This window comes from Condylura cristata, unplaced genomic scaffold, assembly GCF_000260355.1.
Source record: "Condylura cristata isolate star-nosed mole 26May11 unplaced genomic scaffold, ConCri1.0 scaffold00037, whole genome shotgun sequence".
In the NCBI taxonomy this organism is placed as follows: domain Eukaryota; kingdom Metazoa; phylum Chordata; class Mammalia; order Eulipotyphla; family Talpidae; genus Condylura; species Condylura cristata.
The window spans coordinates 664,883-676,326 of record NW_004567138.1 but is presented as its reverse complement, the minus strand read 5'-3'; positions in this window follow the sequence as shown (position 1 = coordinate 676,326).

The following is an 11,444-nucleotide window of genomic DNA, read 5'->3' as shown; positions in this document are numbered from 1 at the left end:
TTTTTTTTTATAAGTTTGTTAGTCCAGTAAGAATCCCTTGGGTTGTCACTGGAAAAGAGTAGCTTGTAAAAATGGGCACAAATTGGCAGGGTTTAGATGGAAACAGTTTGGAATATCTAATGTAGTAAGTAAAAGTGAGTGAATAAAAAGGGCCAGTTGCCTCATGATAAATTTTCCCCTATGTGGGAAGGGAGGCAGTAAGGAGTGGTAGGGACTATGGTAAACTAAACAGGAATAACCCACCGTACGGAGCAATCAGTACTCAGTTGTTGCTAATGTAAAACATGTTAATCCAGTGCTGCCAAATATTTCAGTTTTATTTAAGGTTGAAAATTTAAATATTTATGTAAAATCTCTTAATTACTAAAAATGATTTATTTTTCTCAAAGCACTGTGTAAGCCATATTAAACGCATCTGTGATTGTCAGTGTGCAGCCTCTCATTTATGTCATGGTGTGCAACATCTGGTGGCAGTAGTGTTGTCTGGGACTTGCAAAACAGATCCTTGGTGGTTTGTGTCTGCATGAGGCTACTGGTTGTCTCACATGGGACCAGGAGATAGATTTCAGTTGAGAGAGTCAAGCTAGGAAAAGAGGAAATAACATAGTCGAGGCAAAAGTCAAAGTTCTCCATCACCATTTGGCCCAGGGACATTCCCAGCACAGCTTAATTGAAGTTAAGTGTTGCTGATGATTCATTAACATATTTCTTCTTTAGGGGTATAATACCAGAAGTAACTAGAAAATGCATAAAGCATCTGGCCTAGTCATTTACATACATAAATCTCTCTACGATGCTTAGGGACATTTCAGGAAATCCCAGCACAGAGAAACAGAAATGATATTGGCTGTGGCAAATGAGCAAGGCAGGAGATACTTAGCTCTGTTCACAGAATTCAGTCTTCAAACAAAGAGCAAAGGGTTAGTTCCCATCTGGTGTGACTAAAAGCTATGAACATCAGCACCTGTTCTTTTTCCCAAAATGGAATTGAACTATAGACACCGCAGGACTGTCAGTAACCATAGACACCTATGACTGTGTTTCAAGTGGTGATTCTAGGACATGAGCTCCTGGTGTCGACTCCCTTCTGCTCCACATATGCAGGAATCATTATCCCAGAGACAAGTCATGTGTAAGATGATGGTATTTGCTTAGTAGCAGATGTTGCTTGCCTTCCCTCATTTCCTTGCTGTTGGTAGCCCTGGGGATGGCTCTGAAGAAGGACAGGAGAGGTCTCCCCCACCTGAACAGACCTGCGGCAGCTGCGGATGAAGAACAGAGATGACAGTGCTCCTTGCTAACAGCATGGCAGCGAGGGCGCAGGAGGATTAAATTAAGAATTTAATTTCAAAAATATAAACCCATGGTGACACAGAAAGCACATTCCACTGGAACCAGAAAGAGCATGGTGCTCTCTAGACACGCATATCACGCCCTCTAAGCCTTACAATAACACTCACCAGCAACAGAACACTCTCTCCTTCTATATCCGAGGAAGTTGATGCCCAGAGACTTGACCCAAAAGATCCTGTGAGATATAATAACCATATGTCTTAAACTTCCCAGATTTTGAAGACTCAGTTCCATATCTGAAGCTTCTTCCCTGGTTGGGGCTTTAAAATCTGTCTCATGCTTTCATTAAGCTGATGAGGGACCAGCAACCCTGTGCTTCTCTAGTACCATCCTAAACTTACCGCATCAATGCCCTTCAGGTAATACCAATAAGAGTCAAGTCAAAAGAGAAGAGAGAATTCAAATTTGTCTGTGGTCACTTGTGCAATAGAGAAGCAAGTCAGGGAATGAGAGTTCTTCAAGAGCACATCTACTTACACAAAAGCAAAATTCTGTGATATCTCTAAATTCAAGGCTGTCATTTTTATCTCTCATGACTAACAGAACAGACCTTAATGGAGATATAAACCTAACAGTATAGTCAACTGCCTACAACTCCAAAGACAGGTGTGAGTGGGGACATGAGGCCAAAAGACATGCCAGTAAGAGGGGCTCAATCAAACAGGAAAAAGAGAGATGACGATAGCCAACATATCAGCAGCGTCTGGAGAACAGTAAGTTGGTTCAAGTTAGAAAAGGACAGTACATATGCTTGTATTTGTTTGTGTGTGTGTTGTTCTTGGGACGGGTGTGACAAACACCCCTCCAATTAAGCAGTTTCTACACAGGATCTTCTGTCTTGTTCTGAAAACCTGTGGGTGCTGAGCATTCAGCTGAGTGTTGTGACTAGACACCTAACTCTCCAAAAACTATGTGTAGTGAAGTTCTTCTTTCTTATTTAGGACCTTAACGGAGAATCTGTAGCTGCTGCTTAGGTCTGGGTGGAAAAAATGACAACTCTGGATTTGTGGACTTGAGGATGTGCCTGCATTAGGAGTGTATGTCTTTTACAAAATCTGAGGCATCACTTTCAGATGGCAATTAGGAGTTGGTAATCTCCATGCACCCTCTCTTTCTGAGTAAAAGAGCCCAGAGAATATCTGAAACCTCCTATCCTCCATAGCACCTCTTTTTCTACCTCAATTTGGGTCTTGTCTGTTGGACTTCAATGCCAATTCCATTGGCAGAATTGACAGCTCTCTTCACAAGGATTACTCTCCTCACAAGGATCTCCGAAACTCAGAATAGAAATAGAGTTGTCTTGCCTGTTCTCATTCCATGCATGCATAAGCCAATGGACCCTAAGTCCAGCACACACTTTTCCTCTACTTCTATCCAAATTTGTATGGTCTGACTGAAAATAGCACTGATCTCTTTTCATGTCTAACACCATAATTGGTGGAGTTAATTTTTCATTCTTAACAAAGACTAAGATCTTTTGTTCCACATGTCTCTTTACCCTTTACACATGAATGCAATTATTAAGTCCATGAATGACCCCTGCTTCCTTTGCAGCCAATGGCTTCCATACCATTTTCCCTCAGGGTCTTTCCTGTCATCTGACCCCAGGTATGGTGAGTGTTAGCTGTATGGTCAAATCCACACTGAGGCCACCAAGGATCATTACAGAAACTTTGGTCTTCTGAAGGTGGATCAAATCCAGTTTACCCGGTTGGAATCATAGTCTTGCAGTATCTGGCTTCAGAGGTTGTCTTAGGACGTGGGGTGGAAAAGGAAGTTTGAAGTAGAAGAGCTATTTTCAATACTAAGGAACTCTTGGAGAAAGAGCTACGGTTTTGATTTTGAAGGAAGGGTCTCTGTCCTTGGGGTGCTCAGTGTCTCTTCATGCAGCCACAATGCCTATGGTTTCAATAAGATTTTGCCTATTGGACCCATTGATGGTTTAGGCCCGGAGTTCTTATACAGTAACTAGCCTCTTCAATTCCCTCATATACACCACAGAGGAATCCCAGCATCATTTCCATAATAGAATTCATCCCAACCTTTCAGAAAATATCCCATTTGGTTCTCCATGACTGCCCTCAAGTCTCTCTGATTGTCTCTGAGTTTTAAGAAATATCAGACTCTTCAAACATAAAGACATATCTTTTAGGAAAACCACTTAGACTCAAATTTCACAGTTAAGTCCAATCCTAGGAGGTTTCCAGGGAAACGGGAGCATGAGGACCTCTGTGGGGGTGGCAGCACTGGAGAGTCCTAGTGCTACAGTTCTCCATTCAGGTCCTTGAGGAGTGATTCATGAACTGGTTATCTCCAGTCTCCCGTAGCCACTGCCCCTAATTCATGAGAATGTTCTGCTTGTTTTCCCTGTGTCACTAATGAATAAATCTGTTTTTACCTATACTCATTGGCATCTTTTCTTCTGTGCTACTTTATCCACTGCTCTAGATAATGATACTCTGGATAATTACCCTGGATTGTTACTCCCCTTCCAAAGACTCCATACATTCTTAGACTCCTTCAGGATCTCTGAGCCCTTGACACTATCAGCTTTTTCACATCCATTCACCACAACCACAGTCTTCATTCTCCCTTTACCCAACATGGACCCATTGGCTCATCATTCTCTTCACCATACTCCTTTCACTATGTATGTGTCCCCTCTCCATTTGTCATACTTGTTTGACTAAATCCTAACTCTTTAACCTCAATTTTTTTGTTTACTCAGCTTTTAACCTCAAACCACTGTGTAAAGTTAAAGGAGAAACATAAACGCTCAAATGGTCCCATTTTATATTTATGCCTGCAAACCTCAAGTGGGCTCTCAGAACTGTAGAGTAACTGCTTCCCCTGTCACCCCCAAACCCACTCCACTCATGACCCTCTCTCATCTTCTCCTCTTGCCCACATGCAGCTGGTGAGCATGGTTCAAAATCAGAAAAGAATTCTTCTTACCAAAAGGTCTATCACTTCTTGAACATATCTCCACTTGTGTCCAATTCCCCATCCTCTCTACTAGGTCCACCTCTCTACTTGGTCATTCCCAGCAGCCTACAAATATTCAGTTACAACACCTCTCTTAAAAATATATCTTCTGGGCCCTCCCTGGAGGCGCAGAAGGTTAAAGCACAGCACTAAGAAGCTAAAGCTACTCCAGCATGAGTTCAATCCCTGCCCCAGAGGTGACCCACATGGCGTGGCAGACCTCTCCTGACCCTCCCGCTGCTCCCCTCAGCAGTATACTTCAGAATCAGTCCGCCTGTTCTGCTTCCCACTCTGTCTCTGGTGAATCCTCTCACCATCACTGTACTTCTGGCCTGTACCCCAGTTCTATATGCATAAATAATAAAATAAATATTTTAATATATATTCTGGGCCCTCCTGGTGGTGCAACAGGTTAAAGAACAGCACTATGGGGCCCTCCCTGGTCGCGCAGCGAGTTAAAGCACTGCACAAAGAAGCTTAAGCCACTTCCGCATGAGTTCGATCCCCGCCTGCCCCAGAGGTGACCACATGGTGCAGCAGACCTCTCCTGACCTGCCCGTTGCTCCCCTCAGCAGTGTACTTCATCTATCTGCCTGTTCTGCTCCCCACTCTGTCTCTGGTGAATCCTCTCACCCTCCGCATCTCTGGCCTGTACCCCATATTACTCTTGTATGAATAAATAAATAAATCTTAAAAAAAAAAAAAAACAGCTCTATGAAGCTATCTGAAGCCACTGCAACACCAGTTCAATCCCCGGCCAGGGAATTGACCCATTTGGCACAGCAGGCCTCTCCTGACCCTCCCACTGCTCCCCTCAGAGTGTACTTCCTCAATCTGCCTGTTCTACTCCCTGCTCTATCTCTGGTGAATGCTCTCACCCCCTGCAACTCTGGCCAGTACCCCAGTTCTTATTTATATAAGTAAATAAGCTCTTTATAAATGTATCTTCTAGCACAGAGGAATGATCCCATAAAATACAAATACACACTACACGGGCTCTATAATCACAACAGTACAATACTAGTGCCTAAAAAGACCAAGTGATGGGTGGACTAAGAAGTAAAGAGACAGGCTCAAATGTCTACAGGGCCTAAGTTATGGTTAAAAAAAAAAAAAAGAACCTTACCCCTAGACCACTGGGGCTGACAGGACAGTCATTTTAAAAATTAGATCTATACATAAAAATAATTGCCAAATGAATCAGAGATCCATATGTAAAACAAAATTGGACAAGTAACAAGAAAATGTGGCTAAACGTCTATATGACCTGGGTTGAGAAATGTCTTTTGGTGTGACTAAAACTCCAGATGCTACAAAGATAAGATTAGTAAGTTTGACCACACACAAAAAATACGTTAAACCATAGCATAGTCAAAACACAAGTGAGAATGGACAGAAAAATAACGGTGGCTATACCATGTCTAATATTTTTAAAGTTCTTAGTGAAACAGGAAGTTTTCCAGGCTGCTACTTAGATTCTGTGACTTTCTTAGGTCTGCTGCTTGGGGGAGTCTGTTGCTTGGATTCTTCTGCTCACTAGAACAGAAACTTCCTGTAGTGTGCTGCTGGCCCACAAGAGTAGCTATGGCCACCCTGACCCCTTACCAAATAATAAAGCATGTTTATGCTATTGTGGATTGGAAGACAAGTCTCCTTATATACCTTACCATGGCCCTCCCTGGTGGCGCAGCGGGTTAAAGCACTGCACCAAGAAGCTTAAGCCACTTCCGCATGAGTTAGATCCCCGCTGCCCCGGAGGTGACCACATGATGCGGCAGACCTCTCCTGACCCGCCCGCTGCTCCCCTCAGCAGTGTACTTCGTCAATCTGCCTGTTCTGCTCCCCACTCTGTCCCTGGTGAATCCTCTCACCCTCCACATCTCTGGCCTGTATTCCAGTTCTGTATGAATAAATAAATTAAAAAAAAAAAAAAAAAAAAACCTCACCATTCCTGAAATTCTGGGCTCAGCCTTTTTGGGACTAATCCTACTAAGTCCACCAGTGTGATAAATAAATCTCTCTCTCCATTTGAGTGTCATCTGATTTCTCTGGGCAATTGCTGTACCACTAGAAATTTAGAAAAAAAGACCAAAATCAAAATAGATAAAACACATGAATAACTTATAAAAGTAGGTAGAAAATTCATCCTTAAAATATGACATAACGGTCTGTTTCACTCCTAATAAAAATGCAGACTAAATTCACATCGCACTCTTTACCCATCAAGTTGACAAAAATCACTCAAAGACTACAAATCACAACTACAAACAACCTTCTCATGGTGAGACCAGAGAAATAAGGTTTTGATCACATGGCTGTTGAGAATGTGATATGGTAGGTTTCCCAGTATCTCTAACAAAACTCCAAATCCATTGATGCCTTCACCAGTAATTGCATTTCTCGGAATTTATCCTAAAGGTTAACCTATAACAATACAAAAATACAGATGATCAAGGTTATTCATTGTAGCATTATTTATAATTGCAAAATACTGGAAATGACCTAAATATTCAAGAATATGGATTGGATAAAATATGGCACATGCACACATTATGATATTGATGGATAAAAAAGCATAAGGAAGACATTTATGAATTGAAATGGAAGGATTTCCAGAAAATAATATTAAGTGAAAAGGCAAAGAACATAAGAATATATCGAGCATGCTCTCTTTAGTGTAAGAAAGAAAGATATAGTAAAACTTGTGTGCGTCTATTTCTGTTTACAAAAGAAGCTCAACAAGAACAAACCAAAAGTCATGTAGTTGATTTCATATAAAGAGTATGTTGGGGGAGAGGTGTTCAAGTAGCAAGTCATGGAGAGCTGCTACTCTTGAGTTTATCTTTCAGTATAGTTTTGACTTTCAGTAACAGGTTAGTATTCTCCATATGCAAAATTACCCACAGATCACTAACAGAGCCTAAAGCCAGCACCCAGTTGCTCTTTGTGCCATCAAACTCTGCTTTTCCTCCACAGGTGCAGCCCATGGGTGCCTGTGTTTCAACTGGGGTTGGGTGGAACCCAGTTCTGCACAGTGCATTTCTCCAGCCGCAGGGACTGGCCCATTGGACACAGTCTGAGCCAGAGATGTGCCACAATCTCTAGCAATGATTGTTCCAGAGGCCATCTTCTCTTCACTGAGTGTGCAGTCAAGGAGTTGTAGAGCTGGAGGAGGTGAGAGCCCTCTTGCAACCATAAAGAGCCCTGAAATGAAGCCCAAATGGAGAGCAGTGCTATGGAAATTTTGTTCAAGCATCTGATGTTTTCATTTGATGACATGAACCTGTCATTTTACAGTTTTGCCTTTCCTCGCTTGCACTGGGCTTTTGGGTCCAAGTTCAGATTCTAGCGTCAATGGGCTAGATGACCTTCATCTCCAGCTTTCCTGAGGGAGAAACCAAGGAACAGTAAAAGAAGAAAAGAGAGGAAGAAAGCTTGGCTCCCTCTTCCCACGACCTGTTGTACCCCAGAACTTCTTTAGCAGTGAGGCTCCACACGCCCCTCGCTGCCTGCCAGGATTGCATCAGTTCTCACTGCACACCTCTAGGCAGAGACAGGGGTTGTCCTGAGACCATCAGGCCTGGCCAGTGAGGCTCTACTGGGGTGGGCTGAGCTTCCCTGGGGTGCACGAAGGCTTCCAGACTAGACAGACCCTTGGGGCCTAGTAAACACATTGTTCATGAGAGTGGAGCGAAGGTTCTGTTATTCCAGGAATAACAATTGGGATTGAAAAGGCTCAGCAACTGGGAAACCAGTCTCTGTGGCCATAAGACTCATGGAAAATGTGGGTTCAGATTCTGGCTTTTCCACTCACTCCTGTGACTGTGCAGCCGTCCGTGTGAAATGACACCGGCAGCAATATATCTCTTGCAATCAAAGAATTGATATTCTTTTTTATTTTTTTTTAAGATTTTTTTATCTACATATACGGAAATGGGATATAGGCCAGAAGTTCAGGGGCAGAGAGAGGATTCACCAGAAACAGAGTGGGGAGCAGAACAGAGAGACTGATGAAGTACACTGCTGAGGGGAGAAGCCAGGGAGACAGGAAAGGTATGCTGTGCCATATGGGTCAGCTGCTCCCTGGCCAGGGATTGAACCCACACTGAAGCGGCTATGGCTTGGCTTAGCTTTGCAGTGCAGCGCTCCAACCCACTGCGCCACCAGGGAGGGCCCAGAATTGATACTCTTTTTTTTTTTTAAGATTTATTTATTTATTCACACAAAACTGGGCTACAGGCCAGAGGCACAGGTGCAGTGAGAGGAGTCACCAGAGACAAAGTGGGGAACAGAACAAGCAGATCAATGAAGTACACTGCTGAGGGGAGCAGCGGGCGGGTCAGGAGAGGTCTGCCACCCATGTGGGTCACCTCTGGGATGGGGATAGAACTCATGCTGAAGTGGCTTTAGCTTCTTAGTGCTGTGCCTTAACCCCACCAGGGAGGTGCCGGAATTGATACTCTTAAGCAGCTGGGTAAACCAGGCTGTTGTCCTCCAGCAAACAACCCCCAGCTCTTTCAATTAGCCAGCCAGTTTTCATAATTAGGGCATTTTACATTAAAATCCAGATGTTGCCTTCTCTTGAAAATAAATATAATTTGGGGATACTGGCTAGAACTGCAACATAAATGTCCCCTTTGTCCAGCCAAGCATGAGAACTTGGACAAATGTGCCTTCCAGTTCCCCAGCCCCACACCTGCTTACCACAGCTGAACCTGGTGTGGATTCCAGCGATCATTCAGCATCTCACACCGTCTTACAGCAGAGAATGATTACTCTGTTCCTTGCATCCTCCAAAGTGGGGAAGCAAAAGATTAGCCCGGAGGCCCATATCATTCCCACCCTACCCACCAAGCTCACAAAAGACTGAAGTCCTTGGTGCAGAGAGGCCTCTGAATTTACAGACACAGCTGTAAATGCAAATTGCTTCACAAAGTTCATGGTTGAAAGAGAGGAAGCAAGAATCAAGACTCAACTTTTGTTGGCTGAAAAGACCAAATTTAGAGTATCTACCCAGAGCAGGGAAAGTAAGCGATTGGCGGGTGGACTCGTGGGCTTGGGAGGAGGGGAAGGTCAGCACAGGGACAGAGATCAAGGACAGAGGGAAGCAAGTGCAGAAGCAAGAAACAATTTGGGGAGCAGGTAGCAGATGCCAGGGTGTCAATGAGACGTCTAAGTCCAGTGTGGACAGATAGAGCTGATAGGGAATAGGAAGCCAGGCAGAGACAGGTAGACTGGAGCCACTTTGATGGGTTGCCCTGTGGAAACCACAAACAGACAAGTTTGGTCTTTAAACATTTATAAGGAAGTTCATGTGAATTTAGTTTTATGCTTTGACTGAGGAAATGCAAGTTTTCAGTAAATCTGGTGAGGAGTTAAAGCTTCATAAAATTTCAGCCTGGTGGACAAGACTGCCAGTGTTGTTTCTTGTACTCAGCACAAAGTCCTTGTTCTCAAACTTGAGCAAGATGAAGGTCTTATATGATAGCACACAATGATCCAGTCATCTATATCTGGATATTTGGGGTGATTCCTCATCTTACCTGTTGTAAATAGTGCTGCAATAAACATAGGAGTGCAGATGTCCTTTTGAATTAATGTACTTGTGTCCTTTGCATAGATACCTAGGAGTAGAATTTCTGAATCATACAGATGCCCAAAAATAGATAACTGGATCAAGAAGATGTGGTACATATACTGTATGGAATATTACTCAGTCATCAAAAAGGATAAACTCATGCCCTTTGTAGCAATATGGATGGAGCTGGAAAGGATCATGCTTAGTGAAATAAGCCAGAAAGAAAAAGAAAAAAATCCTAGATAGTTTCACTTATAGGAGGAGTGTAAGGGACCAGGGGAGAAAAAAATAACTGTACTAAAGTAAAAAACAAAATCAACAAACAACTATAAACCAGAGACATTCTACGGTGGGGGGGAAGGAGGGTGCACACAGGTGAATTGGTGGTGGGACTTCCACAGGGGTTACAACCAAGATGAAAAAGCACACATTGTACAAAAATGAAGAATGATGTAATATGTGTGTGTGTATGTATATATATAAGTTACCAAAAATAAAGATAGAGCACAATGGAGAGTCAGGTGCCTTATACTCATGTTTAAACCATGATTAGAAACCATGATTTGAAAATTAGTGACGCACCAGCACTGATGCAGAAGGTAACCATGCACATTTGAATACATGTGTCAGCAACATTCTTTACTTCAGCATGATGGGTTCACAGGTTGTGTGGGCTTCACAGTGTGGAGCCCACACAACACAAAGATGCTGCCTTGATTCCAGAACAAGTCTGACCAGTGTACCCTAGGGGCCCATGAACAGTGGGGCAAAATGAAATACATGTCACCCACTAAACATTTGCAGTGTGGCTGGTGGCCAAGTAATGTTGCTATCCACAGATATTTCTTTGTAAAATTTTCTAGCCAGATTTCCCCAGCTTTCGTCTGAGGAATTTTTTAACCAGGACCGAGGTAACACTGCCCATGTGTCTGTAGAACACCAAACTGAATTTTTTTTTTAAGATTTATTTATTTGTGCATACAGAACTGGGATACAGACCAGAGGTGTGGGGGCCGAGAGGATTCACCTGAGACAGAGTAGGGAGCAGAACAGGCAGATCGACGAAGTAAAATGCTGAGGGAAGCAGCCAGTGGACCAGGAGAGGTCTGCCACACCATATGGGTCACCTCCAGGACAGGCGGGAATCTAACTCATGCAGAAGTAGCTTTAGTTTCTTAGTTCTGTGCTTTAACCCTCTGCACCACCAGGGAGGGCCCCAAACTGAATTTTAAGAAGAAATATGACAAAGTAATTTGAATACTTCCAAATAAAAGGATGTTTTTGACATTATGTATAACAATATACTAACATTTATGAAGGACATACACTGTGCTTTCCACTAGCTTCAGGCTCAGTCTTCACAGCAACCTCATGAGGAAGCTGGTGGCATCCACACAACACATGGGGAAACTGAGGCTGTATGATACTTTAGCTCCGCCCACATTAATTTGCAGGAAATGTAGCCTCTGTTGAAGTCACACTGACCAGGCCACTGCTATTCCTCACACAACCTTCTTCAGCCCTGGTG